This window comes from Aedes aegypti, chromosome 2 (genome assembly GCF_002204515.2).
Source record: "Aedes aegypti strain LVP_AGWG chromosome 2, AaegL5.0 Primary Assembly, whole genome shotgun sequence".
NCBI classification, from domain to species: Eukaryota; Metazoa; Arthropoda; class Insecta; order Diptera; family Culicidae; genus Aedes; species Aedes aegypti.
This window is the reverse complement of record NC_035108.1, coordinates 123972197-123998506: the sequence shown is the minus strand read 5'-3', so window position 1 is coordinate 123998506 and position 26310 is coordinate 123972197. Positions and strand designations below refer to the sequence as shown.

The 26310-nt window shown below is 40.4% G+C and overlaps 3 long non-coding RNA genes across 3 annotated transcripts; 2 read left to right on the top strand and 1 right to left on the bottom strand.

Moving 5' to 3' along the window:
• Positions 1–1492: 1492 nt before the first annotated feature.
• LOC110675988 lies at positions 1493–24043 on the bottom strand. The gene is made up of 3 exons (XR_002499973.1): positions 23923–24043; positions 1669–1935; positions 1493–1611 (listed from the first exon to the last, which is right to left on the bottom strand). It is a non-coding gene; the product is annotated as an uncharacterized LOC110675988 (long non-coding RNA).
• LOC110675989 lies at positions 9099–9522 on the top strand. Its single transcript, XR_002499974.1, has 2 exons — positions 9099–9235; positions 9290–9522. It is a non-coding gene; the product is annotated as an uncharacterized LOC110675989 (long non-coding RNA).
• Positions 24044–24145: 102 nt separating the features above from the next.
• On the top strand, positions 24146–24761 carry LOC110675987. Its single transcript, XR_002499972.1, has 2 exons — positions 24146–24259; positions 24322–24761. It is a non-coding gene; the product is annotated as an uncharacterized LOC110675987 (long non-coding RNA).
• Positions 24762–26310: the final 1549 nt, after the last annotated feature.

Genomic DNA, 26310 nt, shown 5'->3' with positions numbered 1-26310 from the left:
TCTGTTATTATTCTTATGCATAACGGAAAATCACTTGATGGGATGCAATTGTTTTCCGCAACTACTAAATTTAGTAGAAATAGCAAATAAAGCTCAATAAAAATAGAAAAGTAATCGTTCTCACGATTTATTTTAAATTTTATTTCTATTTTCGCTCAATTTTAAATTCGTATTTCAAAAATAAAAATAAAAAATAATATTCAGGAAAATTTGTCATTTTTTCTTTTTTTAGCAATCATGCAATATAAGATTGATTTTTTTTTTGATAAAAATCATTCGTTTGAATGTTTTAATGCTACTTTCTAAGAAAATGTTTAAAACGTGTAGGAAAAGTTTTAATTCTGGTTCTTGTTTTGATATGTCCCACTTACCCCGGGTATTAAGATATTTTGGGGTAAGTTAGACCATAGAAATTTTCATATGGAATGAAAACAAAATACCTGTTTTTCGTAAGCAGCAGGTAATAATACTCAAAGTTGTAACTTACCGATGGTAATTCGATTTATGACACAATTATTTTTTGCGAGCCAATGCAGAACGTGAAACGTGTCACAATTTATCATGCAAGTTGAAAATGGCACTGAGCTTACAACTGTTACAAGGAGCACATGGTAATAAAAATAACAATATTTTTTGTACTAAATACATTCCTTATTATTGTATCTTCAACTTTCTAGAAGAATACCCCCTTGAAAAAACTTTCCTAAACGAGCCATGACGGAAGGTCCCACTTACCCCGTATTCTCACTTGCCCCGGGGTACCTTATATCGCAGCCTACGCGATTGATCAAGCCTCAAAATACATTGATCAAGCACCTCAGAATTGCAAAATACTGAAATGATACTACACATGGATGTATGCCCACGTGGTTTCTGTTGAAATGTTTGTTTGTACTTTTGGAAATGATCTTATCGTAATAGAAAAAAATGTTGCATGCAACTCGTTGCGAAATTCGATTTTTTTCAGCACTCGTTGTATTTATCCAACTCGGCGAGCCTCGTTGGATATATGTACAGCTCGTACTGAAAAAATCATCATTCTGCAACTTGTTCCGTAAACTACTATTACCGAACTGTTCAGCTGTTTAAATTTCACAGGAATCCGTAAAATAATTTAAGTGTGTAGCCTTTTGAGTGAAATTTCATGCCAGCAAACGTAGCAGACATTAGAAATAACTTATCTTGAGTTTAGATTTATCAGCAATTTTGAAAAAAAAAATTCTCCGTCGACTGAGGTTTTTAATAACAGGTTATTGTGAATACAATACTTTTCACTTTTGCAGCCATAAAAACGGCGGGCTGCATTTGACGTTTCGTGACAGCGGAATCTAAGTTGCATATGACGTTGATATTTTTCCTCTTCGCGAGTCTCTCTCAGATTACCACTATCTGAACATTGTTGCATGGAAGATTGTCATCATAAAAAAAAAACATTATGATCATGCGTAAATGCACGTTTTACATCTGTATCCAATATGATTGGATGCCACTAGATACAAATCACTATAAAAGACCTATCATCGGAACTTCTGCAGTATCATTCATAATCATGAAACTGATTGTTTTAGTAGTCTTCATTGCGAGCATCTGCTACGCTTGCGCGGATGATTCCTGTCGTAAGTTTCATTTATAATGCGTTAAATATCAATCTCTTAAAAAAAAACAAACCCTTTTTTCAGCCAACCCCAACGAGGTTTATAACTGCTGTGGCACGCCCTGCCAACGCACTTGCAAAAATTTGAATATTTACATGTATTGCATTGAGAAGTGCGTCCCGGGTTGCTTCTGCCGGGATGGCTACGTGCGCCAATACGACAACGGACCATGTGTTCCGATTGGAGAATGTCCCTGCAGTGCTACCGCTTCGCCGACACCGACCACTCCGGGATATGCCACGGTGACGTTTGTGTAACCAGTGCAATTTTTAGGGATCATCTAGAAAAACTAATTACGTCATTGATTGTATTCAGAAAGTTTAATTAAAAACTGAACCTGCTTTTATTTTGTAAATATGGTAGGCTTACAAGAAAATAGTATCTAGTTAGAACAATAAACATTACTAAAAATCTATATAACGTAACTAAATTTGATCCGCTTCTCTATACTGTGCATTGCGCGATTATTTATCGCGACGGCGATCTTGAAAACTTCTTAAAATGCGTGTAAATCGCCGCAGATACTTCTAATCGTTTTGGTGTCTTCTGCGCGATTATTCCTAATTGTCCAAGGCATGATCACGCAGAAGACACCAAAACGATTTGAAGTACCAGCAAGCGTTTTTTAAGATAGTTAAGAATTTTTCGCGCCACGCATAATATATATTACAAATATTTTTCCTTTGTAGCAATTTATCCTATATAAAACGATGTCTGTTTCTCTACTTAGTGTTCCCAGAGAAAGTCCAAAATCATAAACTGAAAGCAGTCTTCGCCGAATCTGCCTTCTAAATATTCGTATATCGTAGGATAAGCATTTCGATACTCATTGTTCAGAGAAGTCAAAGAAATTTGTACTTTCCGAGTAGGAGCCGAGGGACACGTGTAAATTTGATCCAAAGCAACAATGCAGCTTGCAGCTACTTGAACGTCATGAAATCATCTCAAAAACTCAATGCAAGATATCAACTCTCAATATTGTCAATTTTACTTTATTGCCAACATTTTGTTGTAGGGTCACATTCGGTGAACCAGAAGACAAACATGGATGAAGCTCAAAACTGTGTGTGCGACTGCTCAAACTTCATGCAATAACCACGACGTTGCTGTAATAATATGCTTCATGTCTTAATGCCTAAACTTTAGCTATTCGGTGACTGCTTTCTCAGTGTTCAATCACAATTGTTATTTTTTACCGTGCACGCGCTCGAGAAATGAATCTGGCCAGGGGTTAAACCAGTAATTTCTTCTCTGGAATGCATCACGAATTCCCCCAGGTATTCTGCAACTCAAGCTTCCTCAATAATTTCCTCCAGGAATTCTTCCAGAGTTACCACCAGGAAAACTGCTATATGAATTATTTTAAGGATTTTCCCAGATAATCCTCCAGGGCCTCCAAAAAATCCTCCGGAGATTCCTCTTGAAACTCTTCTAGAGATTCTTCCATGAATTCCTGCAGGAATTCATCAGAAATTATCCTAAGAATTTCTCCAGGGATTACTTTAGAAATTTTTTTACGAAAATTCCTCCAGTAAAAACTCCACATCAATTCATTTTAAAAATCTTATCGCGGATTCCTCCAGAGATTTTTCCTGGGATTTCTCCATAAATTTCTCAATGGATTGCTTCAAAGATAATTCCAGGGATTTCTCCAGCAAAATCTATATAGGGGTTCTTTCAGGGATTAGGGATTCCACCAGAAAAAAATAAACAATAAATGAAAAAAAAGTTACTGCGTAGCCGAAAAGTATATTTTATGCTCTAGGGATTTCTTCTAGAATCCTTCCCTAGGATCCTGCAAGAAATAATCCAGGAATTTTTCTAGGAATTGAACCGGGGATTTATCTAGGCAGAAGTTCCTCTAGGTATGAATCCCTCCAAAAATCCCTCCAGGAACATATCAATGGATTTCGCAAAAAACTTTTTCAGGAAAATTCGTGGAAGAAATTCTGAAGAAATCCTTTTTCTTTTCAATGAAATCCCTGTATGAATTTCTAGAGGAAATCTTGAAGGAATCCATGGAGGATTTTTCAGAGGCTTAAAACAAATCTCTAGAGAAATTTCAAGGGGAATCTCTGGAGGATTAACTCGAAAAATCCTTCGAATAATTCATGTAGCGACTTTCTTGAAGGTATCCTGTGGAATTAAGAAATTTTCATAGGAGTTCATGAAGTTATTCCTTGCAGACTCCCTAGATGAATTTCTGGTGGACTCCGGAAGAATTTCTCAGGAAGAATTTCCTCAGGAATATTTCCTAGAGGTATCAATGGTACTACCTGAAGTATTTCTGGAGAAATATCTGAAGTAATCCTTGAAGAAATTGTCGTAGAGTAACCTGGATAAAGCCTTGGAGACATCTCTGCCAAAATTTCCGTAGAGTTTTTCTTGGAGGAAGATTCTAGAAGATTCTCTGGAAGAAATTTTGGAAGAATCTTTGGATGAATCTCTGGAAGACTCCTTGCAATAATTCCTGGATAAGTTCCCTGAGAAATCCTTGGATGGATTCCTGGAGAAATTGCAGTAAATATTTGCTGGAGAAATCACTGGACGTATTTCGAAAGAAACTTCTTCAGGAACACCTGGGAAAATTTCTAGAGGAATCCTTGTAGAAATATCCCTGCAAAAGTTCTTAAAATTATTCGGAGGAATCTCCTGCCAAAACTCCTGAACGAATTGTTGAAGGTATTTCTGCAGCCTTATCGGAATCGGTCTAGAAAATCTGGTAGCGAACAAAAGTTTTTCCTGGTGGCATCCCTGGCAGAACCGGTTATGTTTGAATCCCACCGGCCCAGAAAGCTTTCAGTAAATAACTGCAGAAGTTCTCATAGGAACATTCAGCTGAGAAGTAGGTTCAATCCTCATTGGGACGTAACATCAGAAACAAGAAGAAGAATTTTATGTTTGGTGTTTGGCATGGTATCTTATTGGATCTGGATGAAAAATCCTGGCTCTTCAGCTGACTGCCATCATGCGGAACTATATGATGGTCTGAAAATGTCCACATCAACCAAATCAGGCCAAATCTAATTGTTGATGCTCTTGTAAATTGGAATGAAAAACCACGAATATGATATGTGCCAGTTCCTTCTTAAACAGGTTCTAGGTTCCCTTGTGCTCAGAATGGCAAAAAAAACATTCTAGGCTTCTATATCCATAATATAAAGCCAAAGGCACCAAAATTGATTCAAAACTGTATTTTTAAGAGCGTTTCAAAATCATGGGTCATTTATGACCCTTAATGCATAATGTATCACTTATTTTGTGGCGCCGCATCTAGAGGTCACTGAAAGCTTCTTTTAGCACGAAAATGTTCGTTTTTAGAAGTTAGGAAAAGTCAAAAAATTTGCGATTTCTATCTCTTTTCTCTACAAAGTTACAGCTCCTTTAACGTGCCGATCGACCAAAAATGATTCCAATGCACGAGGAATGTTAAGAGCATCATGAAAAAATATGAATCCGACAGATAATTTTCGTAAATGATACTAAAACAAATCAGTAGCAGGGATTATTATTTTTAAGAACATGTCAAACTTGTTTTCCAGATTCAAATATCAATCTGTTAAGATTTTGATTTCATGTCTCTTTGGTAGAGGTAGAGACATAAAAATCACAAAATATTTGACTTCACCTTTTCAGAGACAATTCCTAACCGTTTTTGGATCTTTTTTCACTAGTATGCCCATAGCAACTATATATAATAGAACATTTTTGACATCTTGATTCTTACTTCAAGAAAACTAAACAAAAATTTCCTCGTGAAAACCAAATGGCGTTCTATTCCTTATAAGTCTTCGAGCTGTTTAGTAGCTGTTTACCTATTAGTAAGTAAAGATAAACCGAATTTAGTACTACTTATACCATTTAATTCCACTAGTTTTTGTATCCTTTGACAGATACGCGTATTTTGACCTTAACTGTAAGGCCGTAGACTCAACGTTCTATTCTAACCTTAACGTGAAAAATACGGAACACTAAAATATTTAGCTTTCAGTGAAAACGAATCAAAGAGCCATAAAAAGAATCCGAAGCATACAAAAAGTTAAAACTGTATTACAGTTTGAATCAGACCGTATATGAGTTAAGCATCTGAATATCTGGAATATGTTGAAATGCAAATTACTCTTAGCAGGATCATTATCATCATTATTCCCATCTGAACATTGACATCTTGAAAGACAGTCATTCTAAATGACATTCTTATCGTACATAACTGCACGTTCTGCATCTGTATCTAATGATTCAATGCTATACGCTGTAAATCACTATAAAAGACCTATCATAGTTGGATCTGCGATATCACTCATCATCATGAAACTTTTAGTTCTAGTGGTTTTCATTGCGAGCATCTGCTACGCTTGCGCTGCAGATCCGCCCTGTGGTAAGTTTCAGTGATAAAACGACAACTGTTCAAAAGCTTTTAAGAAATCCTTACCTTTTTCAGCCGACCCAAACGAGGTGTACGACTGCTGCGGACCGGCTTGTCAGCGCACTTGCAACAACGAGCTTATTTACATCTTGTGCATCAAGAAGTGTGTTCCGGGCTGCTTCTGTCGGGATGGTTACGTGCGCCAATACGATAATGGACCATGCGTTCGGCTGGAAGAATGTCCGTGTATTACTACAGCTACACCGGCACCGACCACACCAGGATATGGCACAGTCACTTTTATGTAACCAGTGCATTAAGGCTCAATAGGTAGATTAAGCATTTGCCCAATTGAAAACACACACACAAATTTAGTTTTATTAATGGTGAATAATTGATGGTAATCTATTTCCATTATTTAATGGAAAATCGAAGGGAAACTTATTTCTCCATTTGTAATGAGAAGCTTCATCAAATCACAGATTGTACCTATTAAGTTAGTTATACGCGTAATTTACTTATTCCGCCAGAGCACAATAAAATGTGTATACAATATTTTCCCTTTTTCTTCTTTGCAGCATCATATTTATATTGCATGAAACCCTAGATGTTTCTCAGTTGTGTGTTCTTAGAGCAACTTTCACAACTACAGTCAAAGAATCATCTTTGCAAACACTGGAATTATTAGTATATTATGTGTCAGCTAATGTCAAACAATCTTTTAATTTCAAATGAACTTGATTCAACCACGTTACCCAGAAACTCATCACCGCGAATACTATGACCCCGAATTCCATTTCCCTGATTGTACCTGTTGGCAAGCCCCTTGTTGCCAGCGCGCACCTTCCACACAGCAACCTTAAACCCTACACACACCAACTTACGCCGAGATGACAGGTAATTCCAACAGCTGTCGATCGGTGAGTAAAGATAAAGAGCAAAACATAAGAGGAATAGTTACCCAACTAACATTCACTTATTTAACAAACACCATTATGGCAGTTTTATTCAGCTTCATGTTTAATAACATTTTAATAATTTTCATGGCCAACCTTTGTTCAGGCGTTGTTCACACAAATTTGGAGAAACTTTAGAGCATGTCGTTGAATTTCAACTTTATTTTTCAGCTTTTAAAACGTTTTACAAGCATTCAGTTCAGCTTTTATACGACTGATCCAAAAATATTTAAAAACAAATAAAAAACAAAAACATATTTTTCTAGGCGCTTCAAATGTAGTGCATGATATAACAACTATATTTAAAAATCGCCTAGATACTGGATTCGAACTCGAGACCTTCCAATCGTCAGCGGTATGCTTTGCCATCTGTGCCATCCTATAATTGATGTATAACTCGTCCAGTGCAAAATATAAACCTCTCATAGCTGAATATTGATCATGTATGAGCTTCTATTCAACATCGTCTATAATCAACACATGGTACGCTAATCAACAACTGAATAAGCATATTATTCAGCTGCTGTTTAGTGCTGATCCAAGCTGAGTTCAGTCAGCTATTTATAGTGCACAGTGAGAAAATTTATGTCAATGATGGTCAAAAATAATGTTTATTTACACAAAGTGAAATCAGTCTGAAATGATTAGGTGAATATGCATCGAAGCCAAACCTCAAATTTGCAAGAGCACAAATCTAGAGAACCAGACAGCGCAGCGGTTCAAGCTGAAAACCTAAGCGATTGGTCACACGCTGGTGATGACCAATCGATTAAGTTTTCAGCTTGTACGGATATTTAGTTCTCTAGATTTGTGTTCTTGAAAATTTGAGGTTTGGCTACGATTCACCTAAAGCTAACTTCATAATAAGTTTGAGAATGTTCAAAACTTCAATTTGAATGGTTCATTAACTTAAATTGAAATTAATTTATTTTATAAATTATATTTGTATCAATTAATTATATTATTGATTTGTATTTTTCATAAACCTATTTTGCATTAAAGAAATAGTCCTCCGTATGTATGTATCATTTGAAGTGTTCCGCGCACTATGCGCCTGAATAGAAAAATGTTCGAATATCTTGACGCGTGGGATTTTTTTCAGAAATCGCCAAATAAATCATTTTTCTTAGATTGCACTATTCAGTTGTGAAGAAATGTCATTTCAAATGTAGCTATAGAAATTTATTTAATCGATTCTGTCAAAGAAATTTCTACTTTTCTTGTACGGAACAATATCCCGAGCAGGCGAAAAAAGCTTAGCAATAGCAAATTATAATATGGATAGCTAAAAGTGATATTAAATTGATAGATATAATATATAAAAGATCTGAATAGGATATCTAAAATTAACTACATACAAAGAACAAACGAAATTTTGATGTTGTCTTCAGATAATTATGTCAATCAAGTCAATATCACGCTTTGTTTGTCAGTACTTCGCTCCTACTATGAATACTTAGCTCAAATGTTTGTTTTTATTAATCAAAATAATCCTACATTTCTGGAGGTTGACCATATTTATTTTCTGAACAGCTCTTTAAAACAATTTGAGAAAGCATAAGTTATAAGCTTTGGAATGCGTTCGGAACTCAACACGAATTTCGGATATTTTGTCCATTTTATGAAATTTAGCTATAGTGTGATCGCTTTAACAAGGCTTATTTATTGCTGAACAATGTGTTTATTAATCGTAATTTTGGCCTCTATTGGATCAACTGTTCTCATAATAAACTGAAGCTGAATAAGAATTTTGTAAGATACTTATTCAGCTCTTATTCATGCTTATGTTTAACATGTGGAAATAGCTGAAGTGTGACGCAAGTAAAACGTTAGTTCGTCTTCTGAATATTCTTTTATACATATACATTTGTTTAGTGGAATATTGGCTTTTAAATTGGGGGAAACATGCCTTGTTCAGCTCATAAGTACAACAATCTTGGCTAGTCGAATGAGAATCTTTGGAAACGTTTAATAAGTGGCGATTCAACTTTTGTTCATTCTAATGCATAACGTTGAACATTGACCTAAGTTAGTGTTAAAAAAGCACCTTCTCAGCTCTTTATAGAGCAAATTTTTTATTCAGCTGTCATTACCATTATTGAACAATAATTAAACATGCATGCTTGTTTGTGGCTCTGAATTGTTAGTTGGGTAGTCTCCCAAATATTGATTCTCTGAAATAATTCTTGAATTACGAGTGAATTCGTTCAAATATCCTTTATTTTATTTCTAAAAGTGTGAATTAACAACACTTGGAGGTAACTATCATATATTATGAGGAAAACAGTTTAAAATTAGTAAATCTACACTAGGTGAATTGGATACTACGAGCATACGTAGAAGGTGATCATAACCATATAATATTGGTTGTCTGAACCAACCAACACTGGTACTGCAAGGGTTAATTTCCGCAACTATAACCACCGATGAATGAAACGCGTCAAGCCGCTGCTGGTAGCAACTGAAAAATCAAGTCTTGCTGCGATATTTAAGGCAAACATCTAATAAATTTCAAACACAAGTTAAAAAAAAAAAAAAAAAAAAATATTGGTTGTCTGAACCAACCAACACTGGTACTGGGTTAATTTCCGCAACTATAACCACCGATGAATGAAACGCAGTGACTTGACGTAATTATGCGGTAGGTTATAATTTTCCTGAATGGTAACAATAGTAAATACATACATAGTCTATTAGTCTTAGTTTTCTTTACATAGCGTCGTAGTTTTTAGTTAATTTATGTCTTATGTGTCTCTTAGGTTAATGCATGCCAGTGTTCGTAATAGTCTTAGGTCACTTACGTTTAGTTTCCTATCTAGTCAGTCTGAGTCGTAGTCTCTTCGGGTCGCAAACTTGGCACCGGTTTGGGATACTAAATATTTAAATCATTATTAGACATTCAAGTAATTCTACTTGATTTCTTACCGTCACAGTTCAAGAAAAATGCAATGTAATCGATATATTTATGGTTATGATCACCTTCTACGTATGCTCGTAGTATCCAATTCACCTAGTGTAGATTTACTAATTTTAAACTATTGTTTTCCTCATAATATATGATAGTTACCTCCAAGTGTTGTTAATTCACACTTTTAGAAATAAAATAAAGGATATTTGAACGAATTCACTCGTAATTCAAGAATTATTTCAGAGAATCAATATTTGGGAGACTAACTATTCGTCTTATGTTTTGCTCTTTATCTTTACTCACCGATCGACAGCTGTTGGAATTACCTGTCATCTCGGCGTAAGTTGGTGTGTGTAGGGTTTAAGGTTGCTGTGTGGAAGGTGCGCGCTGGCAACAAGGGGCTTGCCAACACTCCCCCCAGGTACGTCGACCTGCTGATCGACTACTTATCTTCGCGCATAACGTCTAATACAGCTAACTAAACCACCGGTCTTTCGTAGACACCGGTAGCAGTCCTTACCGTTGCTGATCGTACTTCCCCATCTCGACCAGGGCGAGTTGCGATCACCCTACCCTAGGGCCAACAGTTGCGAGGGAATGTTGAGTCCACAATTACGACTACGTCGCCGATCTTCACTGATGGCGATCTGGAGCTGTACCATTTCGTCCTCCTAGTAATCTCCGGTAGATACTCAGCAATCCATCTTCTCCAGAACTGGTTGGCGATAATCTGAGACGTACGCCAGCATTGACGTACGATGGTACCACTGTCGCTGAGCATGGTGAGTGGTTTGGACCCATTAGAGGTGCCTAGCAAAACGTGGTTAGGGGTGAGAGCAGGGGCAGCGTTGTCTTCGATCGGAACGTGTGTGAGTGGTCTCGAATTAATAACGTTCTCGATTTCGGTCAGGGCGTTGTGCAAAACTTCATCTGATGGTCGACGTGGCAGGTTTAGAGATTTCAAACTGTTCTTCACACTGCGGATAAGCCGCTCCCAGCACCCACCCATATGCGGCGACATAGGTGGATTGAAGCACCAAGCGGTTTCTGAAGTGGTGAACTCCTTCATCATGGTGTCAAGGTCGAGCTCCCCTTCAACGCGGCTTAACTCTCTGCTCGTACCAACGAAATTGATCCCTCGGTCGCAGTATATGTAACGAGGAATTCCCCGGCGGGCGATCATGTTACGAATGGCCATTATGCACGAGTCTGTGTTGAGCGAATGGGCTATCTCAATGTGCACTGCTCGCGTAGTCATACAGGTAGCCAGAACTCCCCAGCGTTTCTCAACTCTTCGACCGACTGCGACCTCCATTGGCCCAAAATAGTCTATTCCTACGTGAGTGAACGGTCGAGAGTAGGCAGCTAATCTTGCATCGGGCAAATCGGCCATTGGGTCGTCCCTGCCACTTCGTGGCGTCGTCAGCCACGTTTTCCTTCGTTGATACACAGCGCCACTCGGATGCCTCCGTGGAATCAAGAAGCTCGCTAACTCGATGCGCTACGAATTGTGTGAATCGACGGTGGTCTGAGTTGATCCAACACAGTACATCTCGAGAATCTGTCCAGAACAAGCGTCGAGTTGCTTTAATGGATAGTGCCTCTGCTACTGTTCGTGCAAGTCTCGCTCCGAGAACTGCGGCCTGTAACTCAAGTCTGGGAATGGACTGGAACTTTAATGGCGCGACTCTAGTTTTAGCTGTGACTAGTGCACATTCAACTTCCTTGCCGTTAGAAAACCTCATATACGATACAGCAGCGAATCCGTTTTCACTGGCGTCAACAAACGTGTGTAGTTCACAATCGGTAAATTTTCGAATATGGTAGCATCGTGGTATTTCGACGCCTTCTACTTCAGGTAGCACTCGCAACCACTGTTGCCATTTCGCAAAAAGAGTATCGCTGATTTCTTCATCCCATTGGGTTCCAGAACGCCAAATTTCTTGCAATAGCATCTTGAGATAAATCAGAAAATGAGCTATCAAACCGAGGGGATCGAAAATTGACATGAGTACCCTCAGAACTTCTCTTTTCGTGGGACAACGTTGTCCTTGTAGAAGCATTTCGTCGTGGCGTGTCCAGCATACTTTATACGTGAACGTATCCTTGTCAGTGCACCACCACAGTCCTAGAACTTTTTCTGCTATCACCTCGGCTGATAGATCGAGATTCTTCGATTTCACGTCATCCTCTCCTAACGACTGCAAAACCAATTGGGAATTACTTATCCAGTTGCGGATCTCGAAACCGCCTTGAGCGTGGATATATTTGACCTGATGCGCTAAATCGACCGCCTCTTTCTCTGTCTTTACGCTCACTAACATATCGTCTACGTAGTGCCGTTTGATTATAGCTTCTACCGCTTGTGGGTATTTACCAACGAACCGTCCGGCGTTCAGATTTTTAACGAACTGCGCACTGCTAGGCGAACAGCACGCTCCGAAGGTCATGACATCCATTTCGAAAACGGCGGCTTTTCCAAATTTATCCCTCCAGAAAAAGCGCTGACAGGACCGATCCTGTTCCCGGATTTGTATTTGGTGGAACATTTCGCGTATGTCACCGGTAAGCCCAATTGGATGTTCCCTGAATTGTAGAAGTATGGAAAACAGTGAACACAGCTGATCTGGGCCTTTCAGGAGGACAGAGTTTAGGGATACACCGAAAATGGTGGCTGCTGCGTCCCAGACTATCCGTATTTTCCCCGGTTTGTTCGGATTGAACACCGGGAATACTGGCAGATACCAGACACGTGAAACCGGTTGCTCTTCTTCCTCTTTGGTTAACTGCCGAATGTATCCTTTAGCAATGTATTCTTCAATCTTCTGGTCCAGGGCTTTCCCAAGTTCTGGATTCTTGGTCATACGCTTCTCTAGTAGATGATATCGGCGAAGCGCCATAGGCCTACTATCCGGAAGACGGAAGTCATCATAGCGCCAGAGCAAACCTGTCTCATAACGATTGCCGTTCAAGTTAGTTAACGATTCCAGCATTTTGTTACTGCGTTGATCTTCTAATGAAAGTAGAGCATGACTAGGCTTCATTACTCCCATACTGTCTAGAGCGAAATATTCTTTCATTGCCTGGTGCAGGTCATCATCCAAATGATCTTCGCGCGATCCTACATGAAACGAATAGTGCACCATATTTGGTACGTTTTCGTTATCGCTGCCACCGCATACGGTCCAGCCTAGTCGCGTCTTTATAGCTATTGGTTGTTCCACTTTGCCTTCTCGACACTGCAGCACTAGGCTGACGTGGGCGTGCTTTAGTCCAATCAAAATTCGTGGACGGGCTGCTTCATAGGGCTCTATGGGTAGGCCCCGCAAATACGGATACCGTTCCATCATTTTCACAGCATCTAGGGATTGTCGCGGCAATTGTAGTCCCTGTACGGTCCGCACATCATCTAATTTGAACCTTTTCGCTCCGGTGTATACGCCAGCAATCGAAACAGAAATAGCGCGAGAATCCTTTTCGCATCGTTCGGTACCACCAGTCCATCGAAGATACAATGGACTTTCAATTCCATCCAGCTCAAGTTCATTGGCAAGTTCCTCATCCATGAGAGTAAGCTTTGAGCCTTCGTCCAAGAAGGCAAACGTCTGAATACAACCGCTTTTTCCATAGAGTACGACTGGAAGGTAACGAAACAGGGAATTGTTGGTGCTGGATCGGTGGCTATTGCACTCATGCCGTGCCGAACTCGTAGACGGTTGGTGCCGTTCACATCCATCACTCTTCGGATTTGATTCGTTTTCCTTTTGATTTTCATTATGAAGCAGCTCGTGGTGTTTACGCGTACAGCCATTCTTTCCGCAAGCTCTGGCCTTACATACACCATTGTGTTTTTGCAGGCATCGTCGACACAAATCGAAGTCACGTACTACGGCCCACCGAGAGTCTCTGGACAGCTCCAAAAATTGTTTGCATTTCCACAGTTCTTTGCAACTAGACTTGCAAACTAGGCACCCGTTCATATCATTCCGAACGTTGTCGATGTCTGGTTTTAATTCCGTTTCGTTTGATTCCAGGTGAGCGTTCAAGAATCCGGCACTTTTCTTAGTAGGTCTTGAATCGTTGCGCGAGGGTTTGAATTCCTGAATCGCTGGAATAGTCACAGTACTTGCCGCTTCCACCAAGGAATAGATCCAGTTCCCAAAGGTTGCCAAGTTGACTCTTGGTAGTGTATAACGATATTTGGCCCAATCTAGTTTTATTGATGGCGGCAATCTGGACACGAGTTGATGCAACAGTGATACATTATACATGTGCTCTTCCAATTCGCATGCATCGACTATGGCACAAAAGTTTTGAACTTCAACCGCAAAATCCATAATCGTTTCGAGTTTGTCTTCCTTCAGTGACGGCAGAGCTGTGATTTTTGCTATGAGCGAATGGACGATGGCTTCGGGCTGCCCGAAACGCATGCGCAGCGTGTCTATTACTCCTTTCACATTAGACGGATGCATTAAACGGCTCTTCACTGCATCATACGCTTTTCCTGTTAGACTTTTCTGTAACCGGACTGTATTCTCTGCGTCCGTAAACCCACACATGGCAGTTGTGTTGGTATACGACGAGAAAAATATGGGCCAATCTTCTGGATTCCCGGAAAAGCTTGGCAGGTCTTTAGATATCGCTTGACCCGCGGCCAGTTGCTTTCTCGAAAGAGGGCATGGGTCATCGAAGTCTTCTTCAACTCTTGGCTCTCTTCTAGAACATGACGGTCGATATGGATCTCCAACGACGCTTGATATTGGCACGTGTGGACGTGTTAAATCTTCCTCTTCTCGATGCGTTGCAAACACTGCCCTGTCGACCGATGTACGTTGACTGCAGATTCCAACAGTCGGCGGATTGGTTGGATTTGCAGCTCCACTGGACATCGCTCTTATCGAAAAGGTTCTCCCGTTTGTCCAATGATCCTGTCGTGAAGAAAATGACTGCTCTCTCGGTACTGCCAACTGATTCAGCATCTCTATAGCACACGGATTTTGTGTAGAGTGCGTCTCTGGATCGAACACTTCGGGGTAACTCGGCATATTTCCTCTTTGCTTATTGTTGCCATGCACCCAATCGCGTACTCGGCTTAGGCTGCTACTAGCTCTGGAACTAGTCTTGGAGCTCCTCTCGCTTGCTGCTTCTTCAAGCAAGGCATACTTTCGTTCGAGAAATTCTTTGGCCAGTTTTTTTTCCTCCTCCAACTTCTGCATTTGAAGCTTTAGAAGGGTTCTAGATGACCTGCGTGACGATGAAGACGACAAGGCACTAGACGCACCGCTGATGTTCACTTCCTTGTTATCGATCTGTTGTCGAACCTTGCTGAAAGGCTTCCCGATGTCCCGTGGTTCAACTCCATCATTTGCACCACCGACGGTGAAACTTCGCTGGTCTTTCGTATTTGATCCCATTGACGTCTTCGGTTCTTGTGTACCCGTGCTGTCCTTAGCATCGTAAGCTGATGGAAGCTGTTTGCTGGAAGTAGATCCCGATCGTTGAGCCCATTTTGTAGATACACACTTTGGACAGCTCCAACTATGGTCTGCTACTTCCTCCGTAACTCCAACACAGCCAAAGTGATGCCACTTGTCGCAAATTGTCACATTGCACCATCTCGTCACTATCTGGACCTTTGCATGACTTACAAGTTCGACCAGCTAATGTCCGATCCGTCGCCGATGTCTCCTCAGGAACTCCCGTGACCACTATCGACACATCACCACTATTGACCACTTCATCGATTTTTGCTTTTGAACTCTTGCCCTTCCTCGACAACTTGACATTCTTCCCGGAACCATGTGCTTCGCGACTCGACATTTTCGCAATAGTACCATTACCTCGAATTGCACAACCCCGAAAACACAATTGCCCTGCATGACAGTACCCTGGCCTAATGTACATTCAGGAAAATAGAATTCGCGATCATGGAATTCCGGTAAATGGCATTCGGGGTAATGGGGCACAATCGACCTTGATGGACTTTTTCGTATTCTTATTGAAAATGCTCGATTGGTATCGTATATGTAGGGAAAGTGTACCAGTTATGGCCATAATGGTTCCCTATTTGGACATATATAAAATTTTGATAACTTTCACATTTTCAATCTTTTTAAATGTTTCGACATCAAGATATATCAAGAATCTCACTACTACAACACACAAAACCTTTCAAAATGTGAAGACGCCCAAGTAATCACATATGGCGAAATAGGGAACCACTATGTCCATAACTGGTACACCTACCCTATAAAGAAAGGATGAGTATTTTAATTGTTGATAAACCACACCATAGGCCTTGCTGCTTTAATATTTTCATGAAGTAAGCACTGGTTGGTAAATGGCTGGGCATGGCGTACCATTGGTACCTCACGTACCTGAAGGAATAATATAGACCCCTCTATACGGTCCTTAGCCTCTTGCCCAGCAACTCCTATCCCTACCTCCTCGCGGTACTGGTCGGGGTACGAGTAACCTTAGGGAAGATGGGGTAACCAACCCCCGGTGGGAACTTTGGTCGTATGCTGACAGGGAAGGGGGGTTTGCTTTTGCTTCTGCAAACCTTGAGCGTCTGTACTCCATGTTAGGAGCGGCTCACAACAGCGTCTGTTCCCCATGTCAGGGGCGGCTGATCATCGTTCGTGTGCCAGAGAAGGACTCTAAGCTAAACTGTGCACTATGGTCCTCCGAACATTTAGGGGGAATGGTCCTTCGGAAATCTAGGGGGTTGGTGTCAGGGGGGTGACCCATTTCGCATAAGGACGTTTCGCATACGGACGTTTGGCATAATGAACGTTTCGCATAAAGCAGTTTCATACAAGAACAGGTAGCATTTCAAAGAAGGCATATAATTCTCGTTATGCCAAATGTCCATTATGCCAAACGTCCGTATGCGAAATGTCCTTATGCGAAACGTCTTTATGCGAAATGTCCCACCCCCGGTGTCAGGCCCTGCAAGCCAGCCGTAAAAAATCAAGCAACGAATAATCAACGAGAGAATACGAACCGGGACTATCGGCGACGTAAAAGGACTAGCGATTGGAAGCTCGGTACGTGGAACTGTAAATCTCTCAACTTCATCGAGAGCAAACGCCTACTCGCCGACGTGCTGAAGGACCGCGGATTCGGCATCGTAGCGTTGCAGGAAGTGTGTTGGAAGGGATCAATGATGCGAACGTTTAGAGGTAACCATACCATCTACCAGAGCTGCGGCAACATACATGAGCTGGGAACAGCTTTTGTGATGGGTGATATGCAGAGACGCGTGATCGGGTGGTGGCCGATCAATGAGAGAATATGTAAGTTGAGGCTCAAAGGCCGGTTCTTCAACTTCATCATAATAAACTTGCACAGCCCTTACTCCGGAAGCACTGATGATGATAAAGATGCTCTTTACGCGCAGCTCGAACGCGAGTACGACAGCTGCCCAAGCCACGACATCAAAATCATCATAGGAGATCGAAACGCTCAGGTTGGCCAGGAGACTAATTGATTTCGCAGCCTCCAAGCATATGGGAATTTGTAGCACAGCCTTCCATACCGATACATTTGGAGATCACCCTAGTCTCTGATTGATGGACGGCAAAATCTCCGACATTATCGACGTCAGGACCTATCGTGGCGCTAACATCGACTCTGACCATTATCTGATGATGATCAAACTGCGCCCAAAACTCTCCGTCGTTAACAACGTACGGTACCGACGGCCGCCCCGGTATGACCTAGAGCGGCTTAAGCAACCGGATGTGGCAGCGGCGTACGCGCAGCACCTCGATGTTGCATTACCGGAAGAGGGTGAGCTGGATGAAGCCCATCTTGAGGACTGCTGGAGAACAGTAAAATCAGCCATCAACGATGCAGCTGAGAGCAACGTTTGGTGCGTGAGACGGAGTCGACGGATCGATTGGTTCGACGAGAAGTGCTAGGAGGCTTTGGTGGAGAAGATCGCAGCGCGGGCGGCCATGCTGCAGCAAGGGACCCGGAAGAACGTGGAACGCTATAGACGGAAACGGTAACAGCTCTTCGACGAGCACCTGAATGGCGCTGAGAGCACAGGCAATGAAGGACGGGACAACGGAGGAAATGCCTTCGTCAGCATTGCGGGGATGAAAACCAACCTGCACCCACTTTGAGGGAGTTAAAGGATGCCAGTCACCAGCTCAAGAACAATAAAGCGGCTGGTAAGGATGGTATCGGAGCTGAACTCATAAAGATGGGTCCGGGGAGGCTGGTCATTTGTCTGCACCGGCTGATAGGCACAATCTGGAAAACAGAACAGCTACCGGAGGAGTGGAAGGAAGGGGTAATCTGCAAGAAAGGCGACAAGTTAGATTGTGCGAACTTTCGAGCGATCACCATTCTAAATGCGGCCTACAAAGTATTATCCCAGATCATCTTCCGTCGTCTGTCACCTGTAGTAAACGAGTTCGTGGGAAGTTATCAAGCCGGCTTCATTGACGGCCGATCGACAACGGACCAGATCTTTACTGTACGGCAAATCCTCCAAAAATGTCATGAATACCAGGTCCCAACGCATCACCTTTTCATCGATTTCAAGGCGGCATACGACAATATCGACCGCGTAGAGCTATGGAAAATCATGGACGAGAACAGCTTTCCCGAGAAGCTCACGAGACTGATAAGAGCGACGATGAAAGATGTGCAAAATTGTGTGTGTGGTTTCAGGCGAATACTCCAGTTCGTTTGGATCCCACCGGGGACTACGACAAGGTGATGGATTTTCGTGCCTGTTGTTCAATATTGCGCTAGAAGGTGTTTTGCGGAGAGCCAGGCTCAAAAGCCGTGGTACGGTTCTTACGAGATCCAGTCAATTTGTTTGCTTCGCGGATAATATGGACATTGTCGGCCGAACATTTGAAAAGGTGGCAGACCTGTACACCCGCCTGAAACGCGAGGCAGCAAAAGTTGGACTGATGGTGAATGCGACCAAGACAAAGCAGATGCTAGCCGGTGGGGCCGAGTGCGACAGGGCTCGCCTAAGTAGCAGTGTTACGATAGACGGGGATACTTTCGAGGTGGTTGACGAATTCGTCTACCTTGGATCCTTGCTGACGGCTGACAATAACGTTAGCCGTGAAATACGGAGGCGCATCATCAGTGGAAGTGGAGCCTACTATGGCCTCCACAAGAAGCTGCGGTCGAAAAAGATTCACACCCGCACCAAATATACCATGTACAAAACGCTCATTAGGCCGGTAGTCCTCTACGGGCTTGAAACGTGGACGATGCTCGAGGAGGACCTGCAAGCACTTCGAACGTCGGGTGCTTAGGACGATCTTCGGCGGTGTGCAGGAAAACGGTGTGTGGCGGCGAACGATGAACCACGAGCTCACCCAACTCTACGGCGAACCCAGTATCCAGAAGGTGGCCAAAGCTGGAAGGATACGATGGGCAGGGTATGTTGCAAGAATGCCGGACAGCAACCCTGCAAAGATGGTGTTCGCTTCGGATTCGGTTGGTACAAGAAGGCGTGGAGCGCAGCGAGCTTGGTGGGTGAATCAAGTGCGTATCGATTTGGCGAGCGTAGGGCAGAACCGAGGATGGAGAGATGCGGCCACGAACCGAGTATTGTGGCGTGAAATTGTTGATTCAGTGTTATCTGTCTAGATGTTATCTAAATAAATGAAAATGAAGTAAGGTAGCGATTTGGTCACGAAGCCGGTGTCTAAAAAAACATCTCGCGATATACCTATACATGTGCACGACGATGTATGTGTCAAATGTACATCTCATATATTAGACTCCGAAATGATGATCCCATGTGCTTTGGGGTAATCGAGTTCAGTTCGCCTTCGAGCGTCGAGGTCTCTCAAGGGGCTCCGCAGCTTGTAGGTGGAAGCGCCCATCTAGCGAATAGGGAGTCGTGGGTTAGATCCCCACCGGAGCACGTTTTAATTTCAATTTGTACATTTGACACGTGTTTCGTCGTGTACCGTAAAACGGGGTAACTTTGATAATGCGGGTAACTTTGATAGTGCGTAACCCATCGCATACTAAATGAAATATCATAATTTCTGATAATCAGTTAAGCAAAACGAATGCAAAACTAAAGAATATTAGTATGACACTTCATGTAAGAGCGGTTTTCATTTTAATCAAGAACATTTTAGGATTTTTATACGAATTTAAAAAATTTACACAATTTCAGCATTTTCAAAACGCTTACAAACAATCTGTTCTACGATCACTATTTGATGTAGTTTTGAATAGTTGGCCACTTATCTTTGATAGCCTAGTTATCATAGAACTTGAATACGGTCTCAAATCTCTTAGCGAAAAGCATATTCACAAACTGGGACCATTTTTGTAATCTAAGTCAGAAATTTCCATATAACGTTAAACGCCTAGAGGTATGCAATGCCCTACAAATGTTCGTTATTCATTCAATTTTGTTCGAATCATACTCCATTATCAAAGTTACCCCAAAACAGAAAACCAACTTTCGATTATATAAAAAATTATATATCCATTCAAAATAAATCTTTTGGCAATTTATCGACTGTAATCGATAGCTAGGATGCCAGTACTTGTTTTAAAAATATAAATTGTAAATCTTTGAAACAGCATGCAAAAATATTCAAGTTTTCTTCGAAAAAACTATCAAAGTTACCCCGTTTTACGGTACATGTAAACTTCAAAATGTCAAAAACCTTATAACAGCAAGATTCTTTAGGCGGGAATTGCCTACAGCTTGATCAATAACTAACTGTGCAATAAAAAATGATGTTTGTATATCACAAATAGTTGAAAAGAATTTAGATATATTGATTTACAGTCAGGTCTCCTATTAGACACATGGTTGGGGGGCATTATCCAGGGCACAGTCGAATAACTACCGCATAACATAGTGATAACAAGGTGTACATCATGAATACATTTTGTTATTTTTGTTATCAATACGAAGACTCTTGTTATCAACGAGTTTTAAGCTGTCAGATCGAGAATGCCACCAACGGGTGAATGACGTCAAATGTGTGTTATCATAATTCGATCTTTATAATTAATTGATAACATAATGAGTTATCAATGAGGGAAATTGGCGGGAAAACAAAACTTGTTATCAATGTGTTTCAAATGATAACATAATTAGATATTTATATGATATCTTTAGTATAAACTAATGTTATCACGTGTGTTATATTGCCTACTTATTCAACCAAAATGAAAACAAACTATGTTATCAAATGCTTGTTATCGGATAACACAACTTGTTATATTTTTGTTAACCAACTTTGCTCGGATAGGAATCCGTGTTATAGGAGACCCAGAGCTTACGGGATTTCATCACAAGGTGGGTGTTATTGAATATCTCCTATCCCAAAAGGGATAGCACAGTACTGTAGAGTAAAGTAGGGCAAAAGTTCGAGTGGGGTAAGAGTTTCTTTTTAAGATTTCTAGCTCAATTTAAAACAAAACTTATAAATGTCATGGTGGTTCGAAAGCTATTCAAGTAAGAGACTTTCAGTCCAAATATCATAAAAATCGATTGAGATTTGGAAAAGTTATGGCTATTTGTTGTTTTTCGACGTGAATATTGTAATTTTGGTCAAACTTTCGTTGCATTGAACCAATTGAAGATAAAATCTTTTTCAATATTTTATGTAAGGGCGTTTCTAGGCCTATCATAAGTTTGCTTTGAGGTGTATTAGTTTTTGCATAGATGCTTGAAAACAATTTTTGGCCCATAGTGGGGCAAAAGTTCGAATCAGCGGGGCAAAAGTTCGACCCATGTATAAACTCACGGAAAAATTTGCAAATTGCCTAAAATCCACATATTATCTCCAAATTTAGTTAAATTTGTCTGATCGTGTGAAAATTGTCACCAAAATTTTACATTTCCACTTAGTTTTGCGAAAAACTGCTATTTTTGAATATATTACAATTAACCCGGTTTTGGGCAATTTTTCGATGAAAATTTAGTGTGTATTTTTCATCAAACTTAAGTTTACGGCTGGTGTAAAGTATGCCTGTCATAAAAGGATCGATATTTTATGTTTTAGTCAGCGAACTTTTGCCCCACACTAGATTCGAACTCTTGCCCCACCGGTGGGGTAAAAGTTCGAATAAGACAATCAATTTTGAAACTGTTATAACTAAAAATGGGTAAATATTTTGACACAAGTTTGTTCAGCAAAATTATAGCCAATATGTTGAAGGTTCACTGTATGGTATTTGTTTTGTTTCAACTGCTATTGTTTTCCTGGAAACTTTGATTATACCACTAAGGTCGAACTTTTGCCCCACCTTACTCTACTGTACTGATACGGAATTACGCCACCAGACGGCCCTAATGAGCATGGGAGTTTTGTTTTGCAGATAGCTCAGTAGCCTGACCACTTAGAAAAATGGCTTCTTTGGCTAGAATGACTATACATCCAGTAACAAAAGTTAGTAACCAAATGTGTTTTTTTTGCATACAGAATGCCCAAGTTTAGGAATCTGTATCTCAGCTTCTGGTAGTCTGAATTGGCTGAAATTTGGATGATAAACTACAAATAATCTGAAGTTTTTCTATAGTCATTGAATTCTAATAATTTTCCAACTAGTTTTGGATGGGTTTTCAAAGACAAAAGTAATAATAGAAGGATTTTTAATGTAGATCAAAAACACTGACTTAAACAGATAATAAGAAATGAATACCGTAAAATCGGGTGTAATTGATCAGAAGGGTGAAATTGATCATCATATCACACGATTTTATTTATTCGTAATGGAGCACAAATATCAATGTAAGCTATAATAAATGAACGTTGTTTGTCGTAACTATTGTCGAATTGTGTGTTGTGAAGTTTTTTTGCGTTAAAGAATGTTTATTATTATGAAAATAATGTAAAATTTCATGCACGGTGCAGTATTGAGAAACACCTATAAACTTCTATTTCTATGCAAGGATTTGAACATGGTATAAATCTGAAAGTTTGTGAGGATGCTTGAGATATATCCCTAAACCAGATTTCATTACCAAAACTCGTACCAATCAGCTCATATGGTTGAAATAATTGAATTTCTGTTACATATCTTTGAATTCCTTAGGAAATTGCATACATTTAGGCGTTTTCCGTGCAATTGTTGAAATTTAACTGTTCGTTATTTATATAAATATTGCATTGTTAAGAATTTGACAAACATATTTGGATTCAGAGAGCTCAAATTTATCATGTAGAGTTGTTTTAAAAACTAACAATAATGGCATTGACAAGTGATCAATTTCACCCCGAAATGAGATCCCCTGATTTTTTTATTTTAGAGATATTTGTTAACACCAAAATGACATTTGTTAGAAAATTTCGCTACATGAGTCGATGAGGCTCACCTTCGTACTTGTTTTCCTGCATTTAGTTGTTTGGCATTGTTAACATTATAGAAAACAGACTAGAAAAGCCGTGAAAAATGATCAATTTCACCCGAAATTACGGTACCACACAAAAGACCTTTAATATATAAGCTCAAATTTTTCTGAATAAACTTGTTCGAAAATGTTTGCAACTTGTGTCGAGGAACTTGCCAAAAACAGGATAAATTGTAATATACACAGAACACAGATATGGCAGTTTTCACAATTGAAAATTTGATAACTTTTTTATGCGATTAGACACGTTTCGCTCAAAAAGAAATAATATGTAGATATTAGACAGTTTCGGTATGGTAATACTGGCTCGAACTTATTCCCCGCTGTTTCGAAATTTCGTCCCATTGTGGGACAAATTTCACCTCAAAGCATGATTACAATAGGCCAAGCTACGCCCTCACACAAAAGTCTAAGATTTTTTTTTTGAATTGGGTGAGACAATTGGGAAGATTGATCGAAAATTTTAATAATTTTTGTTTTTAAGCCAACAAACAATCACAAATTTTCCAATCCTTAGTTGTTTTCAGTGTTGTTTGGAGTGAAAGTCTCTTACTTGAATACTATTCGATTACAATGACTTTCGTAACATATGTTTTGAATTGAGCTGGTACACTTAAAAAGAAACTTTTGCCCCGCTTTACTCTAGTGTAACATTTAAATTTCCATACTTAACTTCATGTCAATAGCGCACTTGCAAAACAACTTGCAACCATCGACACAGCCTTCTGATATACCTGCTATCACTGGCTCAGCCACTCGACAAAATGTTATCAGCTAGCAGAGTGTAATTCAAATAAAATTGAATTTCATGGCCTTTTCACGGGATTTCCACTTTATCGGCTTGTCATAATATGTTTAGGCAATCAACACCTGCCGATTTTATTCCACTCATAGTTTTACTACATGCATTGGGCGCGTTTACCCGCATGTCAAACATGAAAGAACTTATATTCGTAATTTTCGTTACTATTGTTGGAGCTGTTCTTAGTGACGAACTTTTTCAAGGTACTTCTGTTTTTCGCTAGGTGAACTTATCCATATTAACTGATCACAACGAGATTTTGCAGGATGCGGCAACAATGAGGTGTACAGCACGTGTGGAACACTTTGTCCGGAAACTTGTGAAAAGCGAGGCGACTCTTACCAGGCGTGTGGGTTGGCCTGTACCAAAGGATGTTTCTGTCTGCCAGGGTATGTGCGAGATAAAAACCACAGATGTGTAATGCCACGGGACTGTCCAAAAACGGTTCTGCATAAAAAATTGTAGGATAAAAGGATAACTTATCAAAAGAATGCATATAAGCAAAAAATTATTCCAAAGTTTGAGTAATTGTATTTCATTTTATTTCATAAATTAGGTTGGTATCTAAACAGATTATTATCCCAAATAACACCAAATACTACTCTCTACTATGAGTCTATAGATTTCACCATCGACACTTCTCATGTCGAACCATTCAAAGTTATTTTGTAATTACAAAAACAGAAATATAGGTATGTAAACAAATTCCCCTCTATTTTGTTATAGAAGTATGAAGCAAGCTCACCAATTGATAATCAATACTCGACAGGGTAGATTGACGGCTGTTTGGTCACGTCAGGAGTTAATCATCATTGTTAACTTCCTTTTCCCGATCAGCCTAGATAGCCGCGTAGTGTCGGTAGCGGTTGTTTCAACTGGCTAAGAATTAACATTACGGACTGCCTGTTCCGTGTGTGTGTGTGTGTGTGTGTGTGTGTGTGTGTGTGTGTGTGTGTGTGTGTGTGTGTGTGTGTGTGTGTGTGTGTGTGTGTGTGTGTGTGTGTGTGTGTGTGTGTGTGTGTGTGTGTGTGTGTGTGTGTGTGTGTGTGTGTGTGTGTGTGTGTGTGTGTGTGTGTGTGTGTGTGTGTGTGTGTGTGTGTGTGCATGACCGCTTCACTCGCCCCCGCAGGAGCAAGCGTCACGGTCAAAGGATCACACACTACAAAATTATCTCGCGGATCACGCCACTTTTCTTCCCCCCCACTGCACTGCGCGCGTAACAAGATTGATCCTGTCTGACCGCTTCACTCGCCCCCGCAGGAGCAAGCGTCACGGTCAAAGGATCACACACTACTCATTACGGACTGCCTGTTCCGGTGGTAAAAGTCCATCTCACAGGTGACTAAAAAAGGGTGGGATTATTGATACATTGATACTTTAGTTAAAATTTTCACCTCTATGGTTTCGCATTATGCGTTTTACACAGTGTATTCTGTGCTTTTCGCGTTTTATGACTTTTAGGAGATAGTGATCTGGTGGTGTTGTTCGCTGCAGGTCTTTTTCGTTCTGAGATTGCGAAAAGCTTAATCCTGTCTAGTTTGGGTAGTGGCTACGGCTATGATAGCTTAGATCAATCTCCAGCATAAAATGTCAGAAACGATCAATCTTTGTTGACTCATTTCAATGGTACAGCTCAAGTGGCGCTAGTTCAAAAACCTTACTTTTGTGAACTTTTTTCTAAATAACCTAGTGGACCCAGTTTTTGCTACTTTCAGAAACATGAAATGGCAAACTCGCGTGCCATGCCTCGTGCATGCGTGCTCGTAAATAGCGCTGACATCGCTACACTCTGAGTTAACAACCAGAGATGTATGTGCTGTCACAATTGATATTTCTGTATGTGACCTCAATAGGAAATACGTCTTTCGTTTTGTGGTGTATTTACCACATGATGAACCATCCCAAATGGATGATTTCAAACGAGTTGTCGTTCACTGCCTATGAAAAGGCCTTCTACTGATTGTGGGCAGTGATGCTGATATTCATCACATCATCTGGAGCAGCTCAGATATCAATTTGAGAAGCTCCAGTCTGATGTAATGCTTAAGTAGTTCAAATCTTGGATTACTTATTGTAGGAAATCGCCCAACCTTCATGGTATCTGCTAGAGAAGAAGTGTTAGACATAATGCTCTGCTCGAACAGAATCAGTCACGAGTTGACGTATTGGCATGTATCAGATGATGAATCATTATCTGATCATCGCTACATTTCTATATAACCATAAGAATGTAAATTCGCAGACTTTGCGTTTG